Source organism: Moschus berezovskii, chromosome 24, assembly GCF_049115385.1.
Source record: "Moschus berezovskii isolate FMDL1 chromosome 24, NW_MosBer_1.0, whole genome shotgun sequence".
Taxonomy (NCBI): domain Eukaryota; kingdom Metazoa; phylum Chordata; class Mammalia; order Artiodactyla; family Moschidae; genus Moschus; species Moschus berezovskii.
The window spans coordinates 22,703,628-22,725,023 of record NC_142483.1 but is presented as its reverse complement, the minus strand read 5'-3'; the positions used below and the strand labels follow the sequence as shown (position 1 = coordinate 22,725,023).

The 21,396-nt window shown below is 41.2% G+C and overlaps 1 protein-coding gene and 1 pseudogene across 1 annotated transcript in view; both read right to left on the bottom strand.

Annotated features, from left to right (window-relative positions):
- SYNPR (synaptoporin) overlaps nt 1-21,396 on the bottom strand; it is a 303,960-nt gene that overhangs the window by 68,795 nt on the left and 213,769 nt on the right. The gene's annotated exons all lie outside the window — the stretch shown is intronic.
- On the bottom strand, nt 11,371-12,107 carry LOC129547983 (high mobility group protein B3 pseudogene; annotated as a pseudogene).

Below are 21,396 nucleotides of genomic sequence, written 5' to 3'. Positions count from 1 at the left end.
TCCCAACCCAGAGATTGATCCCACATTGAAGGTGGATTCTTTACCGTCTGAGCCACCAGGGAGGCTTAATATACCTAGAGGAGATATTAATTATCATATTGTATAGAATGTTCTATATTAGTACACATAGCATAAAAATTTTCTTAATGGTCCTCCAGTGGTGGAAATTTTATTTCCCGTCTTTAAACACTGAAACAATGCCTTGAACATGTATCTTTGGATATCTGTATGTTCTTTGGATAAATTTTTAGAAGCAGAACTGCGGGGGAAAGGAGTTTATTAGTCAGGGTTTTCCAGGGAAACAGTACTAATAGAATACATATTATAAGGAATTTAAGGAATCTATTTTAAGGAATTAGCTCATGTGAGTGTGGGGGTTGGCAAGTCTGAAATGCATAGGACAAGACAGCAGCCTGGAGATCTAGGTAAGAGTTGATGTCATGAACTTGAGTCCACAAAGCCTGGAAAAGCAGAGTGTCTGTGTTGCAGTCTGAAGGCAGAATTTCTCCCCCAAACCCCCCTTTTTTTGTACAATAAATCTCAGTTTTTGCTCATCACATCTTTAACTGACTGGATGAGACACACTTACATTATGAGATAATATATTACATTTATTGTAATAGAAAGAAAAGTGAAGTTGCTCAGTCGTGTCCGACTCTTTGCGACCCCATGGACTGTAGCCTACCAGGTTTCCTCTGTCCATGGAATTTTCCAGGCAAGAATACTGGAGTGGGTTGCCATTTCCTTCTTCCCAACCCAGAGACTAAACCCAGGTCTCCTGCATTGTAGGCAGACGCTTTACCGTCTGAGCCACCAGGGAAACTTTATTGTAATGCTTGCATGTAATTGGCAATTGCAGTTGCTACTACTAGGTGAATTGCAAACAGTTTCCAATTCTCAAAATTCAAGGCAGAAGTCTAATTACTAAAGTTGATTTTTTAAAAATCCAAATGCTTTCAAAAAGAAGAATTCCAAGACCTAGAAATACAATGCGTTCTATTACTATACTGCTCTGTCAAAAAGTCACCCTTATCAGGCGGTTATTTGGTAATTTTCTTCTTCTGCCTGCTGTCATTTCATTCTTCACATAATAACGACCTCGTTGAATGTTCAGGATAGGGAAACTAACAGAATCCTTGCTGGGAAGGAAATTCAATATATCTGCCAGGTTATAATAAAATAAGCAGGAATCATTTATACATATAGAACAAAATGCAATCTCCTTTAAACCACTGAAAAGCTACTGCCCTGTCAAGTGGCCGTGAAGTTGTAAATTTCCAGTTCTATTAATATTGTGTTAATATTACCATAAATACACGAATTCTTTTTTTGGGGGGAAAAAAGTCTAAGGCATAAGGAAACACTGTTCATCTTAGTTAACTAAGCACAGTTTGTTCAATAAATTTATCAGCTCAGGATGGAAACTGTTCTTCACTGTCAGCAAATATAATGTCATCCGTGTTCCTGATGCTTTGCCAGCAACAGGGAATTAATCATACTTTTTTCAAGTTGCATTTGAAACATGACATCTAAGAATTCATTTTCCACACAGCAACCAGAAATCTCTAACATAAATCAGACCATGTCATTCCATGGCATAAAGCTCTCCTTTAAGGCTTCCCCTCCCACTCAGGGCCAGAGGCAAACACCTCATCATGGCTTACAGGTCTGACATCGTTTGGATCTTGCCCACTTGTTTACTATCATCACACCCACTTGATACATTCTCTTCCTGGAACACAACTCCCCCGCCCACTGGGGCCTCTTAACTGGCCTTCAAGTTGTTCACTGTCAGCTTTATCTCTTCATTCAGATTCTCAAGGCAAGTATCACCACCATTGAGAGACCACCTAATCTAAAGGGCCTGTTCATCCCATTATCCCACTTCACTGCTTAATTTATTTTGTTTTTGGCTCCATTGCCTGTCTGAAGTCACACTGCTTATTTGTGAACCTGTGTTTTGCCTGTCTCTCCTCCTAGGCTCTAAGTAGCATGAAGGCAGGGATCCTGTTTATTTTCGCTACCAATGACGGAGCACCAGGTCAAATCTGGGGCAAAGCACAGATGCAAGGAAAATGGCTTTCTTGCATATTTAGTTCTAGTGGGAATGAATGGAGAGACGCTCAGGGTGACCCCACACCGTCTACCCCTCAAAAGAATTCTTGGGCATGACTTGGTGCCTCTGAAGTTAACAATGAAAAAGAGACCGTTTTTCACCCTGCCCAGGAAAAGGCATGAGGTAACTTCCTCTCCGCACCCATTCTAGTCCACGTTCACATTTGCGGTCTCAGGGAATCCTTGACTATGTCCTGCTTAATCCCTTGCTGCTTATCCAAGCCATCCTCCAGAACATCTGTTCCCAAATACGTCACCTCCATTTGAACCAGTTTCCCATGAAAGACCATTGTATACAACATCTAGCAAAGATTCTACCAGAAAAACTTTGAATATTTTAATGAGGCCAGCGACACTATTCATTGAAGGGTCCAAAAAGTCTTCAAAAGGAAAAAAATAGTAGTCATTGGAAAGATTTCAAACAAAACCAAACCCAAAACCCTTCTATGTGTGTGTGTGTGTGTTTTCCTTGATTCACAGAATGTTTAAATGGAAGAGAACAGAAGTGAAATCCTGCTTCTTCCCCTGATAATTAGAAATCAAGGTCTAAACCATGTGAACATATGCTGCAAATAATTCTTGCAAGCAATTTCATATTCAATATTTCTATTTAGCTCCCTGGAAATACTTAATGTTTATGAAAACTCTGGATCAGAACTCCTCAAACTGTGACTCAAAGACCCCTGAGGCTATATGAAACCCTTCCAGGGGGTTCATGAGATCAAAACTATTTTCACAATATTACTAACATGTTATTTGTCACTTTCAATCTCATTCGCTTGCAAGTATGTGATAGAGTTTTCCAGAAGGAAAACTGCTATAGGATGCAGCTGTTGTTCTGATGGCTAATAAAATGCATAATTTTATATTTTATACATTTCTTAGCTTTGATTTCTAATTTGGTAATTTTCTAAATATCCACAGACATATTCCACACAAATGAAAAGCTCTTTGTAGTCCTCATTTATAAGAACGTAGAGGGGTCTGGGACTTAATGTTTGAGAATGGCTGCTCTAAATGATGATTTTTTACTTTCCCCCAAATTTTCATTTTTCTTATCTCCATTTTTGATATTCAAGTTATACAACATGCATGGCCTGATATTGAGTACCTATCATATGCATGTCATCGCACTAAGCAATCGTTTTTATTGTCATCAGCCAATGAGTGTCTAGAGTATGTATCAGCTTCCTGTCCTTGGCAAATATTCAATAAAGGGCTCTTGTATGAGAACTGCAGATGATACTACCTAGATATCCCCTATCCCACTGACTGTCCATGCCTCACCTAGAGGGCATAGGCCTTTATCTCAGATTATGAATCCTCCCTCATCTTTGACATTTCATTTTCATCCTATCTCAAATGGCTTCTTAGGCTACAGGTAGGAAAAGAGAGGTCAGACCTAGATATTCCACTCTGATGATCATCCAGTGCACTCACTCCCTGTCCATCCTTTATCTCTTCCCTGAAAGGGAGTCACAGACCGAGGCCTCAAGATGGGGACATTTGCAACATGAGATCAAGAGTTATTTATTTTAGTATCCCCATGGAGTAGACATCTGATGTTTTTGCTTCAGTTCAATTCAGTCGCTCAGTCGTGTCCGACTCTTTGCGACCCCATGAACCGCAGCACACCAGGCCTCCCTGTCCATCACCAACTCTCGGAGTTTACCCAAACCCATGTCCACTGAGTTGGTGATACCATCCAACCATCTCACCCTCTGTCGTCCCCTTCTCCTCCCACCTTCAATCTTATCCAGCATCAGGGTCTTTTCCTGATGAGTGAGTCAGCTCTTCACATCAGGTGGGAAAAGTATTGGAGTTTCAGCTTCAAAACATCAGACCTTCCACTCAGGGCTGATCTCCTTAAGGATGGACTAGCTGGATGTCTTTGCAGATCAAGGGACTCTCAGGAGTCTTCTCCAACACCACAGTTCAAAAGCATCAATTCTTCGGCACTCAGCTTTCTTTGTAGTCCAACTCTCACATCCATACATGACTACTGGAAAAACCATCGCCTTGACTAGACAGACCGTAGTTGGCAAATAAATGTCTCTGCTTTTTAATATGCTATCTAGGTTGGTCATAACTTTCCTTCCAAGGAGTATACGTCTTTTAATTTCATGGTGGCAGTCACCATCTGCAGCGATTTTGGAGCCCAGAAAAATGTCAGATGTAGACCTGATCAATTGCCATGTTTCCTCCTCTGGACTTAAAGACCTAAGACAGTCATATTGGATCCTGCTTGAAAACAATGAGACCAATACAGAAGAAAACATGTGGAGAAATAGAAAAGGATTCTAGTCCCCTAGCTTTAGGGAATGCTAGATTGTGTTCCTAGCATTCCTTGGCACATAGCAGGTGCTCAAAAATATTGATTCAATTGACTTTAATCTAGCTTCTTTACAAATGACTGAAGCATCACAGATAAAAATCTTTTAATAAATAAAACCATTTAATCCTTTTTCCTGAATAGGCATCAACTGCAGAAGTACCCACTGGCATCTCAAAGTTTGATAAAATCTATTTCTTCTCTCTTCTATTGAAACTCTCTCTTTGCGCTACCATGCACTACTTCTCTAGATTTTTATTTTCATTCCAAGTATCCTCTTGAGAAAGTAGTTGTTTTAAATCAGGATGTGCCCCATGATTCAAGAACATTCTTTTCTGAAAGTACTTTTAGTTTTGCATTTCTCTGTTTAGTTCCTCTAATTTCTTAAATCTTGTGAAAGAAATTCCACTCGTGGCCAACCTATGACAACCCTAATAGTCTGGATATCAAGCCAATGAACATGAACCAAAGTGAGTGAGAAAAGAAAGATTTTTTAATAAAAGGAGGATTATAATTAGGATTCAACACTCAATTTGGCTCCTTCAATCAAGGAAAACTTAACCTAAAGTTTAGATTTCCATCTAAAATCTACACAATTATTTCAGAATCCCACATATATAAATATTCAGTGGGTCTAATGGTCTATGATGAGTGGGCCAGTGTACTATAATTTAGCATCTTCAATTGGTTGAATTTAATAAGAAGACTATGCTATGGTTTTTCCAGCAGTCATGTATGGATGTCAGAGTTGGCTATAAAGAAAGCTGAGCACCGAAGAATTGATGCTTTTGAACTGTGGTGTTGGAGAAGACTCTTGAGAGTCCCTTGGACTGATAGGAGATCCAACTAGTCCATCCTAAAGAAAATCAGTACTGAATATTCATTGGAAGGACTGATGCTAAAGCTGAAATTCCAATACTTTGGCCGCCTGATGCAAAGAACTGACTCACTGGAAAAGACCCCGATGCTGGGAAAGATTGAGGGCAGGAGGAAAAGGGGATGAGATGGTTGGATGGCATCACTGACTCTATGGACATGAGTTTGGGTAAACTCTGAGATTTGGTGATGGAGAGGGATGCCTGGCATGCTGCAGTCCATGGGGTCGCAAAGACTCAGACACAACTGAGCGACTGAACTGAACTGAATAAGAAGACATGTTAAGAAAAGCTTACCAACCAGACTCCCTTCTTCTATGGGATTAGTAGGGCTTCTTTTGAGAAATTTAAGATTTCTTTTGTTTACTATCATCACTGAATCCAAGAGCATACACACATACACACACACACGAATTGGCAGGGCACAGACTGACCATTCCTCAAATCTTGCCTCTGTTCGACTTTACTCTTTATCCTAGTGGTGGGCAGAGTGGCAGCTTCATACCCACATCTCATCAACTCATTAACCTTGATCACCAGAAGCAAACATCCCTCCTTGCTCCAGATGAAAATCTAAACTAAGTCATGTGTCCATCTCTGAAGGGCTTTCCAGGTGGCACAGTGGTAAAGAATCTGCCTGCCAATGCAGGAGACAAAACAGAGGTGGGTTTGATGCCGGGTTGGGAAGATTCCCTTAAATATGAAATGAAAATCCGCTCCAGTATTCTTGCTTGGAAAATTCCACAGACAGAGAAGCCTGGTGGGCTTGTGGGCTACAGTCCATGGGGTTGCAAAGAGTCATATATGACTGAGCAACTAAGCACAGCACAGCACAGTCTATCTCTAATACAGTCATTGAAGCCAAGAGGCTGGGTGCTCTACTTGGCCAGGCTACAGTCACGTGCCTTGTGTTTGTGTGTGTGTGTATGTGTAGGGGGTAAAAGGAGATGGAGTAGAACTTCATGTGACCTTCACTGAAAGACATAGTCCAGTAATAAAAAAACAGAAATAACAAATATCCACTGCATGGGAATCTTCCTTAGCAGAGCATGCCTGGGTTAAAAAAAAAAAAAAAAATCTCTGTACCTCCAATGGCCAGTATTAAGCAGATGCTCGATACATATTTGTTGCATGAACAAAGAATTACATGTAATATTACATGTGCTTCACTCCATAATAAGGATCAACTCTGTGTACTCTCCAATGAGGATATTTTGCTGAACTCATGCTTATCACATCATAGCCCCTTCTACCTTCATCTTTCCCTATTCTTATCATATACAAGCTCATTTCTTTTTCTGCACTTTCCCACTTAAACTACTACTTAAAGTACTCATCAAGTCTATTTCCACAATGAAGCCTTTTCTGAGGATTACATGCCTCACTATTTTCCCATCTTTGAGTTACCTGTGCTTCTGATTTCTGCACTTAGCCCTTCATGAGTAAAGACCCCTAGAGTCAGGTTTCCCATGTTTAAACCTCCACCATTTACTTGCTTTGTCATCTTGGCAAATTTCTTAATTGTTTTGTCTATAGAGGGTGTGAATCATAGTATCTACCTCTCAGAGGGTGATGCAAGGATTAAATGATATGATACACAGGTCATTAGCACTGTGCCTGATACAGAGTAAGTGCTCAGGAAATACTGAATACCATTCTAGCTGATGGAACAAATAGCTGTGTGCCCTGTAGTAGACAAAGGTAGTGCCCTGCACCATGTCTCCTGGCCTATTTGAGTTCAGGCAGCTGCTGTAGAGGCTGATAAACCTCCTACCTTATGCTTTCTTCTCTGACTGAGGGCCTCCCTTGGCCTGAGAAAGCCTTTTCTGCTGCAAGCAAGGGTAGTTGGAAGTAGAAGGTATGAGGTCAGTCCTCTTGTATGCAGCTTTTAAGAATTGGAGGATAGAAGTCCCAGCCTCCCCAGTGCCTAGTCTTAGGATTCTTGGGTGTGTTCCACACAGTTTCTCAGAGGATCCCAGCAGGATTGGGTCTGAGTTGCCCATAGTGGTAACCTCCACACAAATGCAATTAAAAAAAATTTCTTTTTTAAAAAACCTTATTTTGTATTGGAGTATGCAACGAGTTGACTCACTGGAAAAGACTCTGATGCTGGGAAAGGTTGGGGGTGGGAGGAGAAGGGGACGACGGAGAATGAGATGGCTGGATGGCATCACCGGCTCTGTGGACATGAGTTTGAGTGAACTCCGGGAGTTGGTGATGGACAGGGAGGCCTGGCGTGCTGTGATTCATGGGGTCGCGGAGAGTCGGACACGACTGAGCGACTGAACTGAACTGAACTGAACTGAATAGCTGGTTAACAGTGTTGTGATAGTTTCAGGTGGACAGCAAAAGGACTCAGCCATACATACACATGTATCCATTCTCCCTTAAACTCCCCTCCCATCTAGGCTGCCATGTAACATGGATCAGGGTTCTCTGTTGCTATAGAGTAGGTCCTTGTTGCTTATCCATTTTAAATACAGCAGGCACATTTTTTTAGCTTGTCCCCCTTACCTCCTCACTTTCTTCACTCTTTTGCTTGTGCCTCTTGGGATCACCTCACACAGGAGCTCCCTTTGCCCAAGTCTGTCAAAAGGCCTGCCTTGGGGGGAGCCCAAAGTAAGACAGCTCCCAGCAGTTTAAACTGGGTGTGCGTGCTAAGTTACTTCAGTTGTGTCCGACTCTTTGTGACCCCGTGGACTTTAGCCCACCAGGCTCCTCTGCCCATGGGATTCTCCAGGCAAGTATACTGGAGTGGGTTGCCATTTCCTCCTCCAGGGGATCTTCCCAATCCAGGGATCAAATCTGCCTCTCTTGGGTCTCCTGCATTGGCAGTTGGGTTCTTTACCATTAGTGCCACCTGGAAAGCTCTCATTTCTCAGGGTATATTTACTAAAAGCAGAGATCAAATTCTTTTTAATTGAGATGTAATTGACATATAGCCTTGTTTTAGGGTGTACAATACACTGACTTGATTTACATATATATTGCAGAATTATTACCATAATAGGTTCAGTCAACATCCATGATCACATACAGTCACTATTTTTTTCTTATGATGAAAGCTTTTTAGCAAATACAGAATACTGTACAGTGTGTTAACTATAGTCACCAAGCTATACATTATATCCCCAGCACTTGCTGATAATTGGAAGTTTGTAACTTTTGACTGCCTTCACTCATTTTGCCTATCCCAAACCTCTCACATCTCTATGGCTAGACATGTTTTGTGAACCTACACCACAGAATTCCTTGCTGAATAACCAATATTGTGAGACAATTTTTAGTATTTAGATTCTTTCTCACCAGAGCTGATAGATTTGATCTTCTTTTTATATTCCTGATATGGTTCAAGTTTGGGATATATAGGTAATGAAAGCTTGACCCCCTTTTGGAAAATTTAGCTTAGGAACTATAACGTGTAAATGAGCCATAAACTGGGTTTATTTATAAAAATAACTTCACACTTGTGTGGTGGATTTTACTTTGTTGAGGGATCACTGATCTACTGAGTGACTAGTTCAAACATATAAAGATGTCAAAATATATACTACAAACTAGAATTGTGTATTTTTTCTTAAGTAATGGAAATCTGTCAAACTCTGAAAAAGCAGATGTCCTGGTGCAGAGGTGTAAACAGAAGTGGGGAAAAGAGAAAAGGCCTTTGTTTTCCTTCTACTAAACAAATGGCTGGAAGAAAATCACTGCAGATGCTGATTGCAGCCATGAAATTAAAAGACGCTTACTCCTTGGAAGGAAGTTATGACCAACCTTGATAATATATTAAAAAGCAGAGACATTACTTTGCCAACAAAGGTCCATCTAGTCAAGGCTATGGTTTTTCCTGTGGTCATGTATGGATGTGAGAGTTGGACTGTGAAGAAAGCTGATTGCCGAAGAATTGCTGCTTTTGAACTGTGGTGTTGGAGAAGACTCTTGAGAGTCCCTTGTACCGCAAGGAGATCCAACCAGTCCATTCTAAGGGAGATCAGTCCTGGGTGTTCACTGGAAGGACTGATGCTAAAGCTGAAACTGCAATAATTTGGCCACCTCATGCGACGAGTTGACTCACTGGAAAAGACTCTGATGCTGAGAAAGGTTGGGGGCGGGAGGAGAAGGGGACGACAGAGAATGAGATGGCTGGATGGCATCACTGACTCTGTGGATATGAGTTTGTGTGAACTCCGGGAGTTGGTGATGGACAGGGAGGCCTGGCGTGCTGTGATTCATGGGGTCGCAGAGAGTCGGACACGACTGAGCGACTGAACTGAACTGAGTCAGATGAGGTTTATTCTTTGCAATAAAATAGCCAGGCTCATGTTTGTTCTATTTATGACTTACAAACACTGCCATTTTCAGAAATGTTTAGGCAACTGTAGATTATATGAAAAATAAATTGTTCTCATTCAGTCGCTCAGTCATGTCTGACTCTTTGTGACCCCATGGACTGCAGCATGCCAGGCTTCTCTGTTCTCTGTTTCCTGGAGTTTGCTCAAAGTCATGTCCATTGAGATGATTATGCCATCCAACCATCTCATCCTCTGTTGCCCCCTTCTCACAATAAATAATGTTTCTTTAAAAGTGAAAAATATAGAAACAAAGGTATACTAATAATGTGTAAAGTTAGTATTGAATACTGCATGAGGTAACCATTGCCACTGTAAAGTCTACATAATAAATCAGGTCCAAATTCAGAGGCTTATAACAACCACCACCTACTTCTGCCCTTGTGTTTCTGGCTGGAGTAGTTCTGCTTCATGATTCATGTTAATCCTGGTACTCAGGATGAAGTGGGGGCGTGTCTACCTGGAGCCCTTTTCTTGCTGATGGCAGAGGCACAGGAAGGCAAACGGGAATATGCCATGTCTGTTAAGGATTCATCTGGACAATGTCACACCATTCTGCTCACCTCGCATTGGCCAAAGCAAGTCACCTAACAAGTCAAACATCAATGGGCAGGGAAATATACTCTGTCTCATGTGACCATGGTGACTGACATTGCAAAAACTAGATGGGGAAGGGGACAAGGAATTGTGACCAGTAAGTCTGTCGTGAGGAATAATATTAATGATCACACTGCTTTCTCATGTGCATTATGCCCCGGTTATCCTGTTAACATCACCTTTGTACTAATTATTCTCTCTGCTTGAAATTATTTCCCCTTACATTTCTTCCACTTCTATAATGTACACATGAAGGCAATGTTTTGAGGGTCTATTTTTTTCACTGATGGTGATCTCTTATCTCTCAGATGCCGCCAGCTGCTATAATGAGGTTTGAGTTCAAAAATCTTACTGATCAAAATTCATTGTATATATACTCTTGTTTTTTCAAATGTAATACTGTTTATTTAACTTCAGAAACATTTCAACATTCTAAACATACAAAAAAAAAAAAAGAACGTTGCAGATCATGTTTAGCACAAAAGGTTGTTGAACTTTATTGGGGCAATGGCTCTTGGCTTTGCAGACAATTAAGAGTTCTATGGTTTGTTCAAAGAAAAACAGTTTAACACTACCACACTTCAGCTAAAAAGGGTCCAAAACACTTCTCATGCCAGCTGACTGCCTCCTTGTTCCACAGCTAAGAATGGCAGCGGGATGCTATGTCACTATATACAAAAAGAAGACAACCTGAAGCTAAATGCATGCCCACTGCAGTGTCCACGGGTCCAGCCCCACAGTGCATGCCCTGAGCTACGGCCCCTCTGGAAGGCATCACCCTGACAGCCTCCATACCAAGCAAGGAGAATCAAGAGTGTGTCTTGGTTGCTTTGTTCTTTTTACGAACTATAGATATGTACTGTTGAGAACTCGGGATTTCTAGCCAATGACCATAGAATTAACACACCACCTTAAAAATTAAAAAAACAAACAAACCCAGAAACATTTTTAAATGCCTTGTCACACCACAGCACAGTGCACAGAGTAAGGAGAACACGAGAGCCTTTTTGTTTTAAAAATTGTACATTTGGAAATATGTACAAAGAGTTTCCAGGTGCTTTGGACACCCATGACCACTTCATGTAAACCAATGACAATTGCTAGAACACTTTGAGAGACTACGATATGATCATGAGTCAACTGGGTATTTAAACCTAATGATGGCCACAGACACATCTTGGGTGAGAGATGTGTCAATCACGGCGCTCCCTACTCTAAGGTATTCACAAGGTGAAAGATCAACAATTTTTTTATTCATCCTTCTCCTCCTCTTCTTCCTCCTCATCGTCTTCATCTTCCTCTTCCACATTTTTCTGGGCAACTTTGGCAGGACCCTTGATGCCATCAAACTTTCCTTTAGCCTTAGAGTCTGCAATGTCCATCTCATACTTCTTCCGCTTTGCTGCCTCGTTGCTTCTCACTGTCATTTAAGTTATTCCACATCTTGCCCAGCTTCTTTGCCACATCTCCAATAGAGATACCAGGGTTTGCAGACTTGATCTTTGGGGGGAATTCAGAGCACAATAGGAAAAATACAGACTGTGGATTCTTGGGGGCATAAGGGTCCTTCTTGCCTCCCTTCGCTGGCCTGTAATCCTTCGTTTCCCAATCATAGTGCACTTTATCTGCTTTTGCCAATTCATCGAATTTAGACTTCTCTTTCCCAGACATGGTCTTCCACCTCTCAGAGCATTTCTTGGAAAATTCAGCAAAATTGACAGGGGCCTCTGGGTTTTTCTTCTTATGTTCCTCTCTGCACGTCTCCACAAAGAAGGCATAAGCAGACATCTTGCCCTTTGGTTTCTTGGGATCACCTTTAGCCATCTTGATTGTACTGTTCACTAGTCTGTATGTAGACTCTTAATACATTTGTTGATGAGATAACTTTGTTCAAATGTTTCAAACCACAGTATGTTTCAGAAGCAGAGCACTGAGACATTGTTCTGGAAGGGCAGTAATCTGGATAAAACTTATTCACCAAAGGGTCTATTTCCCACCACAAGAGACCCAGGATTCAAAGCTTCAAATATCTTGGATTACTGACAACCAAGGCTAAATACTCCAATGAAGTATTTTAGGGTCCTGCAACATAGTTTGTTAATTGTACAAGAATTTTTCATGTGATGTGCTTCCCAGGTGGCTCAGTGGCAAAGAATCTGCCTGCAATACAAGAGATGTGGGTTTGATCCCTGGGTGAGGAAGATCTTCTGGAGAAGGAAATGGCAACCCATTCTAGTATTCTTGCCTGGAAAATCCCATGGACAGAAGAGGCTGGCAGGCTACAGTCCACAGGGCTGCAAAAGAGTTAGACATGACTGAGCGACTGAGCATGCACACACACATTCCATGAGGTAGAAAGACTTATTTGTTTCTCTTAGGGAGCTCAGCTTATCCTGGGACATGTGAGGACTGAGCTAGCAACTCAAACTTAGGAAGGAGGTAGATAATTATTCATTGTAGCATGGATTTCCATAGGTAATCTCAATTCATCATACCAAGTATTTCAGGTTTAAATCCAAGACACTTTCTGATATCAGAAAATACCTTGATATCATAGAATCCTTCAACCTAGAAACATTAAATTTTCTATCTTTAAACATTCATGCATTTATTTATTCAGTAAGCATTTCTAAGTACCCATTACCTGCCGAACATTGTAGCATGCCTCAAAACACAAATACCTAAGGAGCTTATACACTAGTGGGGACACAGATGCATAAACAAATAATTATCATGGAATATTATCTTTGCTGGAAAGAAAATGTGAACCTGCAGCTAAATGCAGCTCATGGTTGAACTAGGGATTCAGGGGGATTTCCTAGTAGAGATGAAACCTAAGTCAGTTCATGAAAGAGGAATAAGAAATTTACAAGGCAGGAAAGGGATTGGGTGGGAAAGTGGGAAGAATTTTGTAGACAAAGGGTAAAGTTATAGAAATGCATGAAAATAATAAGCTTGAGGAACCACAAGTCACTCTACAAACTTACCATCTCAGGGAGATAATGACTGATCGTGGTTTTTATGTTTAAGCATCAGCTTGACTGAAACATAATTAACCATAATATAATACCACAAAATTCATCTTGGCTTTTAATATTTTTATAGCCTTTAGTATATTCACAGAGCAACCTATACCACTGTCTAATTTCAGAACATCTTCATCACCCCCAAAGAAGTCTCCTACCTATGAGTTGTTACACTCCATCCTCCCATTCTTTTTCCCCTGAAAACTATTAATATACTTTGTTTCTAGAAATGTGCATATTCTAAATATTTCACATAAGTAGCATATTGTAAGTATATTTCATCTAAACAATTCAGAAAATAATTTCTGCAGTTAAAAATCATGTTTATAATTATATGTATTAATGTATGTGTACTGTATTCATTTTCCTCATCAGTATTTTCTGATTTTACTTTATTACTTTATTTTCTGCCACTTAGTTGTGTAATCTTGGGCAAGTTATACAATTTCTCTGATTCCTATTTTTCTAACACTGAGAGTACCTCTTTTCACTGAGTTCTTATAAACGTTAAATGAGAAATGCATATAAAGGTCTGAGTAGAGTATCTGATATACAGAAGTACTTCAAAGGCTTAGATGTTAGCTTTTTCTATTTACTTTACCATGAGAATATTAGTAGGTGATACACTATGAGTATCTGTTGACAAAATGTAATTTTCACATGTTAATTAAAGAAATTGGAAATGGAATAATGCAATCCCTAAAGTTCCATTTCACTAAACAAAATCAGCTTGCTCATCTTTACTCCTAGCTGTGACTTGGTCCCATACCCACATGAGAAAACAGAAAAACACTGACAGACTCTCAGTTACCTTAATGCTCCCATCAATTCTAATTTCTGATTTAGTCATTATTTGATGACTTCTTTCAAGGTTGGCCCTTTCATCTTTATAAAAGAGAAGGCTTCCTAAGAAATGTAACAGGTAAAAACAAACACAAACACCAAAACCTCCTGAAATATGTGAGCAACACAAATGATGAATAAACTATTTGAAAGCACTTGTCCAAACTGGAATTTCAAGTCTAATTTACTTAGCAAATAGAAGTTTTCTAGTGTTTCATATTTCCCATTAGCTCTAAGGGAGTTTCATCCCTTATAGTGGTTTTCTGATTTACACATCTTCCAAGGTAAACTCTAATGGGCATTAGCTGTGCTTTGGTTGACAAGCACTTACTCTTCTTTCTCTTATTAGTAGAACCTTGATTTCTTTTGGGGAATCACGTCTCTTTGAGAGACAGCATTTCTTCTTCAAAAGGAACATTTCTAAGCCAAAGGTGTGTGTGTGTGGTCCAACTTAGACAACTATAATAGATTATTTTTCTGGGTTTAGGCCCTTGAGTGGTATTATATAAGAATGGGATGAGGAGTTGAGTTGAATCATTTCCATAGCAATGCACAGATCTGACTATAAATTAACGTCATTCCTTAGTTTCAACCATATATATGTCTTGAGTTGCCTGCCCCATTTCCTGTATTTTCTGGAGTCCAATTCCTCAGTATTTCCTTTCATTATGTGAACTTCCCTAAGACCTTCCAATGAATTACTTCACTCGTTGCTCAAAGGCAAATCATGTTACTTGCAACCTCCAAACTCCTAGGCATACACAGTCTGCCTCCAGCCCCTGTGCACTCCCAGACCTTCCAAAAAAAGTAGAGTTACTTCAGCCAGTTTCTGTTAACTCATTTAATCTTCAAAAAGACTCATCATAAACTCCCTTTCTCTTATTCCTTTTTTTCCTCACTTAAAAATTTTTTTTACAATGTTGTGTTGGTTTCTGCTGTGCAACAACGTGAATCAGCCTTACTTATACATATATCCCTTCCTTCTTGAGCCTTCCTCCCCTGCCCCGACTCCACCCCTCCAGGACATCACAGAGTGCCAGACTGGGCTCCCTGTGTTACACAGAAACTGCTCAGCAGCGATCCATTTTACACATGAGAGCGTATATATGTTGATGCTACTGTCTCCATCCGTCCCACTCTATCCCTTCCCCAGTGTCCACAAGCCCATTCTTGATCTCCTATTCCCTTAAAGTTTCAGAATCTCTCAAGTGTTCCAGACCTTTCTGCCAAAGGATTTGAGTGAAACCACATGTGATAGGAAAAAGTGATGCCTGATAATGATGGAGAAAACCACGACATCCTCTTCCCATCCATCCTTCAGTTTTTCAATAAATATCTAATGAGGACATACCTGCCCTGTTCTAGATGTTATAAATACAAGAATTAATAGGATTGAGTCTTATTCCTTAGAGAACCTAGAGTCTAGTAGGAGAGATAAGACACACAGAAATAGCGCTAATGCGAAGGGAGGCTGTGATAAGAGTTACAATTGAGGTAGAGATCAAGGGCTACAGGAGCACAACGGAGGGAAGATTAATTCAGGCTGGAAGGATTGGGAAAGATTTCAGGGGAGGAGATGAAACTTCCAGCCGACTAATCCTCCTGCAAGTGTCCAGTGGCCAATTATCTCCAGGAAATGGAGTTTGCAAAATTAAGCCTAGCCCGCAGAGGATCGTTTATTTTCTCTTAGCATGGCATATTACAGTTGCCAAGGTTTATGCCTTCTTGGGAAATGTACTAAATTGCTTAGGACAGGGACTCAGAACATAAGGAGGTCAAACCTTGCTGGTCTGTGCCTAATATGTCTGGGGCCTGGTGTCTGCCTCATCTTAGTTGATGGGACCAAGAGACAACTGACCGCGGTCTGGATTGGGGCCAGTGTGTCTCTAAGCAGTCTTTAAATATGGCTTAAAATGAACTACCACCTCCACATAGCCACTTGGGCTTATTTTCTTCAAATGGGGACAGCGGCAACACCAAGCCTGCAACTTGTTCTCAGCTGCCTTGAAAACAGATATTCCTTTCACGTCCCTTTATTGCTTTCTTCTGTCCACATAATGCAGCCAACGTTCTTCATTTTAACAGAGAATGGATGCTCTGAATAAATCTGGGATGGACAATCGACCTGACAGAATAGGCTTGAAAAACTTATTACTGCTCATGGCCATACTGGCAGGGGTTTTACATGAAATGCCCCTTTCACACTGCTAACCTCAAAGACATTAGGAAGCAGTGTTATTTGGACTACAAAATGTTGTATATCTTGGTGACAATGAATTCATCTATGAGGTCAGAAAGTATATAATTAAAAGAGATAAAGTCACTTCTTTTCTTTAAAGATCCCATTTTTTTCAAGACAACAATTAAATTTGGTAAAATAAGTAGCCCTGTACCCACTTTCACCTACCTACAAACTTGACATTGTGGATAGTATTCTCGCTAGGCCTCCACTGGATAAGAGCAAAGGGGAAAAAACAAAAAACAAAAAAACGGTTGGCCATTGCGTCTCACAGAGTCCAGGGAGAAAGACTGTAACATCATTATTTTATTGGACCCTGCTGTGTGAACACATTAGGGAGGGTGCTTCTGGGGCATGTACTACCAGAAACTCCTTGGGAATGACATAACATTCCTGCAGAAGTTGGCAGAAAAGAGAAATAAGGCTTCAGTGGGAATTCTAATGCTGCCCTGATTTTTCCCAGCCTCAGGGACCTGAATTTCCAGCTTAGTTCAATGACCCCTAGGATGTCCTGAAGATCTTTTCCTACTTGGGAAGGGGTGAAGACAGAAAAGGTAGACGTCTTCAGCTCTATGGACATTCCTTTGTTTCCAGTTGTCAGTGGAAAAGAGTCACTTCTGAATTTCATCTGTCAGGGCACAGGAGATTGCTGAGGCCCAATGAGTACAAATGTATTTGTTATTATGAGTTGAATTGAATCCTCTACAAAAGGTATGCTTAATTCTTAACTTCTATTACCTTAGATTGACTATGCCAAAGCCTTTGACTGTTTGGATCACAATAAACTGTGGAAAATTCTGAAAGAGATGGGAATACCAGACCACCTGACCTGCCTCTTGAGAAACCTGTATGCAGGTCAGGAAGCAACAGTCAGAACTGTACGTGGAACAACAGACTGGTTCCAAATAGGAAAAGGAGTGCATCAAGGCTGTATATTGTCACCTTGCTTATTTAACTTCTATGCAGAGTACATCATGAGGAACGCTGGGCTGGAAGAAGCACAAGCTGGAATCAAGATTGCTGGGAGAAATATCAATAATCTCAGATATGCAGATGCACTACCCTTATGGCAGAAAGTGAAGAGGAACTCAAAAGCCTCTTGATGAAAGTGAAAGAGGAGAGTGAAAAGGTTGGCTTGAAGCTCAACATTCAGAAAACAAAGATCATGGCATCTGGTCCCATCACTTCATGGGAAATAGATGGAAAAACAGTGGAAACAGTGTCAGACTTTATTTTTTTGGGCTCCAAAATCACTGCAGATGCTGATTGCAGCCATGAAATTAAAAGACACTTGCTCCTTGGAAGGAAAGTTATGACCAACCTTGATAATATATTAAAAAGCAGAGACATTACTTTGCCAACCAAGGTCCATCTAGTCAAGGCAATGGTCTTTCCCGTGGTCATGTATGGATGTGAGAGTTGCACTGTGAAGAAAGCTAATCGCCAAAGAATTGATGCTTTTGAACTGTGGTGTTGGAGAAGACTCTTGAGAGTCCCTTGGACTGCAAGGAGATCCAACCAGTCCATTCTAAGGGAGATCGATCCTGGGTGTTCATTGGAAGGACTGATGCTAAAGCTGAAACTGCAATACTTTGGCCACCTCATGCGACGAGTTGACTCACTGGAAAAGACTCTGATGCTGGGAAAGGTTGGGGGCGGGAGGAGAAGGGGACGACGGAGAATGAGATGGCTGGATGGCATCACTGACTCTGTGGACATGAGTTTGAGTGAACTCCGGGAGTTGGTGATGGACAGGGAGGCCTGGCGTGCTGTGATTCATGGGGTTGCGGAGAGTCGGACACGACTGAGCGACTGAACTGAACTGAACTGATTACCTTAGACTGTGACCTTATTTGGGAAAAGGGTCACTGCAGATGTAATTATTTAAAATGAGGCCATGCTGGAGCAGGGTGAGCCCCTGATCTAATAATAAGATTCGTGCCCTTATAAGAGGATGGCCTCATGAAGACAGAGACACAGGGAGAATGCCACATGACGACTAAGGCGGAGACTGAGCTATGCAGCCATAAGCCGGGGAATGCCACGGATGGCCAGCAGACTGCCAGGAGTCAGGAAGAGACCAGGAAGGATTCCCCTGCAAGTTTCAGAGGGAGTGTGGCCCTGTAGACACTTTAAAAAAATTTCCTATCGACAGTCTGATCTTAGACTTCTAGACTCCAGTACTGTGAGATGATACATTTCTGCAGATTGTGGTACTTTGTTATATCAGCCCTGAGAAACTCACACATTCGCTCAGAACTCACCTAGATTGTATATTATTGATACTTGTGACTAAGAGACTTATGGTCCACTTTATACCTGCCTCCTCCTCACCACTCCCTGAGCATCTCCTAAGTTTCCCATATGCTCTCTCACCTCTGGGAGTGTACCACCTTCCTGGCACAGCCAGAACCGGTGACCCCCAAGTCTGCTCAAAGTCTACCCACCATTCAAAGTCAGTTCAAAGGGAAAAGTTGCCCATTGTTCCGAAGGGAGTGAGAATAACAGTGTCTTCCAAAATGAATCATTTGTACCAGAACTCTGCTTGCCATTTAGGTAGCTTTATTTATTATATAGTTATCTATTATAGCTCTTTAAAAATTGAGACTCTGTTTGGTTCCTTTTACATCTCTGAGATGCTTGTTTCTCAAAATACAGTTCCCAAATTAGGAGAATAAATTCAGAGACTCTTAGCACCCATCCCATACTGAAATCAGAACCTGCATTTAACAAGCTCCTGTGAGACTGCCTAGATAGTAATACTTGAGAAGCAGACCCTAGAGGACCTTGACATACCAGCATACCATACATTCACTGAATGTATACTTCATATCGGCTACTTAGCTGAGTGTTTTTATTTACATTATTCCAGATTAGTCATTTTGACAATTCTATTAGCAGTTCTGTGAGGAAGGTATTACCCTATTACATGGATAAGAAGATTGAAGGAAAGCTAGATTGGAAAATGCAGGATGTATTTCCATATTTCCACCTCTCTGCCCAGTTCAACACAATGCCTACTTGGCCTACCCAGCAGTTTTTCAGGCAACAATGGTATCTGCCCAGGAAGCTGGGATTTCAGGGGGACATACGAACATCTGTTTTCGACACAGGCTTTCTTTTTCTTCCGCTAGTTTAACACTTAGCGGATGAACGTGTGTCTCTCCAGATACTCTATCAAAAAAGGGTTCCATGGAAACGCTCATTTTGTGAAATGCTGCGAATTACACAGCCCTCTTGAACATTAGTGGTAGGGAGCACCTATTAAAAGGCTTCATCCCATGACCTCAGTAAATATACCTACTCAACTTGGTTTAACTCAGTTTTCTCTAAAGTTTACTTGACTCTGAATTAACACTGCATAACAGCCATTAACATTCTGTGAAGGGCATTCTAGTTTAAAATGAGATGTTAATGACAAAGAGATCAAGAGAGAGATTCACTTCATGGATTGCTTTTTAACAGAGAGAGAGACAGAGGCAGAGAGACAAAGAAAGAGAGGAGAGCTTTCTCTCCTGTGGTTCTTCTTCAAAGTGGAAGTTTTCTCAAAATGAGATATTAGCATGTGGCAAGAGCTAGGAATCAGCATGAGCTTCTGAACCACTGGGAAGAGTGGCTCATTTCTTTATGCATTATTTAACATCATAATACGTCCTTCCTAGAAACTTCTGTTCCATGCTATAACTCGAGACAAAGACCTTTGATAAAATTAAGTAGGATGTTAGCTCTGAAGCACAATGGGAAGTTAAAGTGGCAGATTAGATCATATTAACTTTTAAAAATGATCACTAAGGTCATGAGCTTGACACATGGGGTGGGGTGTGGTATTGCAAAGTAGCAGGATAAAGCCATGCAAAAGACATTAATTACCCAACAGGGGGTTTCTAGGGAGAGGGAGGTGGAGGCTTATGCATTTGGCTACCAGGGGAAATCTCTTTTCAAGGATTCTTTTCCCCTTTGAGATGAAGGACTTCATTAAGAGCCTTCATGCTTGGTGTGGACTCTTGATCGTTTCATGGGTAGATTTATTTGTATTCCTGGTGCTGATGGAGAGCAGCTCCCGGTCCACAGAGCTTCTCAGAGTTCTGGCAAGTGATGCCCCCAATTTCTGGAGTTTCCAGTCAAGGACAGGCATCCCTTTAGTGCAAATCCAGAGCCATGATTGATCACTACCTGCACGCCTACAGTGGAAACAAAGGATGGGGTTTCCTAGGTATTTTCTTTTCAGAAAAGAGGGGTTTGAGGTTGGTAATTTGGAAGCAGAGATGCCTTCCTGAAGCTCCTTTCTTCTTTTAAAAATAATTTTATTATTTATTTTTGGTTGTACTGGGTCTTCGTTGCTGCGTGGGCATTTCTCTAGTTGTGCTGAGCAGGGGTTACTCTGTAGCTGTGGTGTGCGGGCTTCCCATTGCAGTGGCTTCTCCTGTTGGGGAGCATGGGCTCTAGGGTGTGCGGGCTTTAGAAGCTGCTGCCAGAAGATTCAGTAGTGGTGGTTCCTGGGCTCAGAACACAGGTTCAATAGTTGGGGTGCACCACAGTCTCGGCTGCTCTGAGGCATGTGGGATCTCCCTAGATCAGAGATCAAACCCATGTCTCCTGCATTGGCAGGAGGATTCTTTACCACTGAACCACCAGGGGAGCCACGAAGCTCCTTCCTGTGAAGACATGGACACAATCACCTGAAATACTTTTCAGACAATGTATGTGGCATCAGTTACACAAAAAGAGATGAAAGCAGGCAGATTGCATTCACCAAGTACTAACACCAATTTTCCTCTGAAGTCCATAGATATATTTTTCACGGTGCCCTGTGAGCTCATGTCCCCATATTATTTGCTGCTATTCTGCCTGGCTTTATTTCAGCAGTCCCCTTTGTCCGGAATGCCTTGACTCCCATTTCTTTTAAAAAAAAAATCTTTTGGCCACACTGCGTGGCATCTTAGTTCTCCAACCAAGGATTGAACCGGCACCCCCTGAATTGGAACTGCAGAGTCTTAACCGCTGGACCACCATGAAAGTGCCT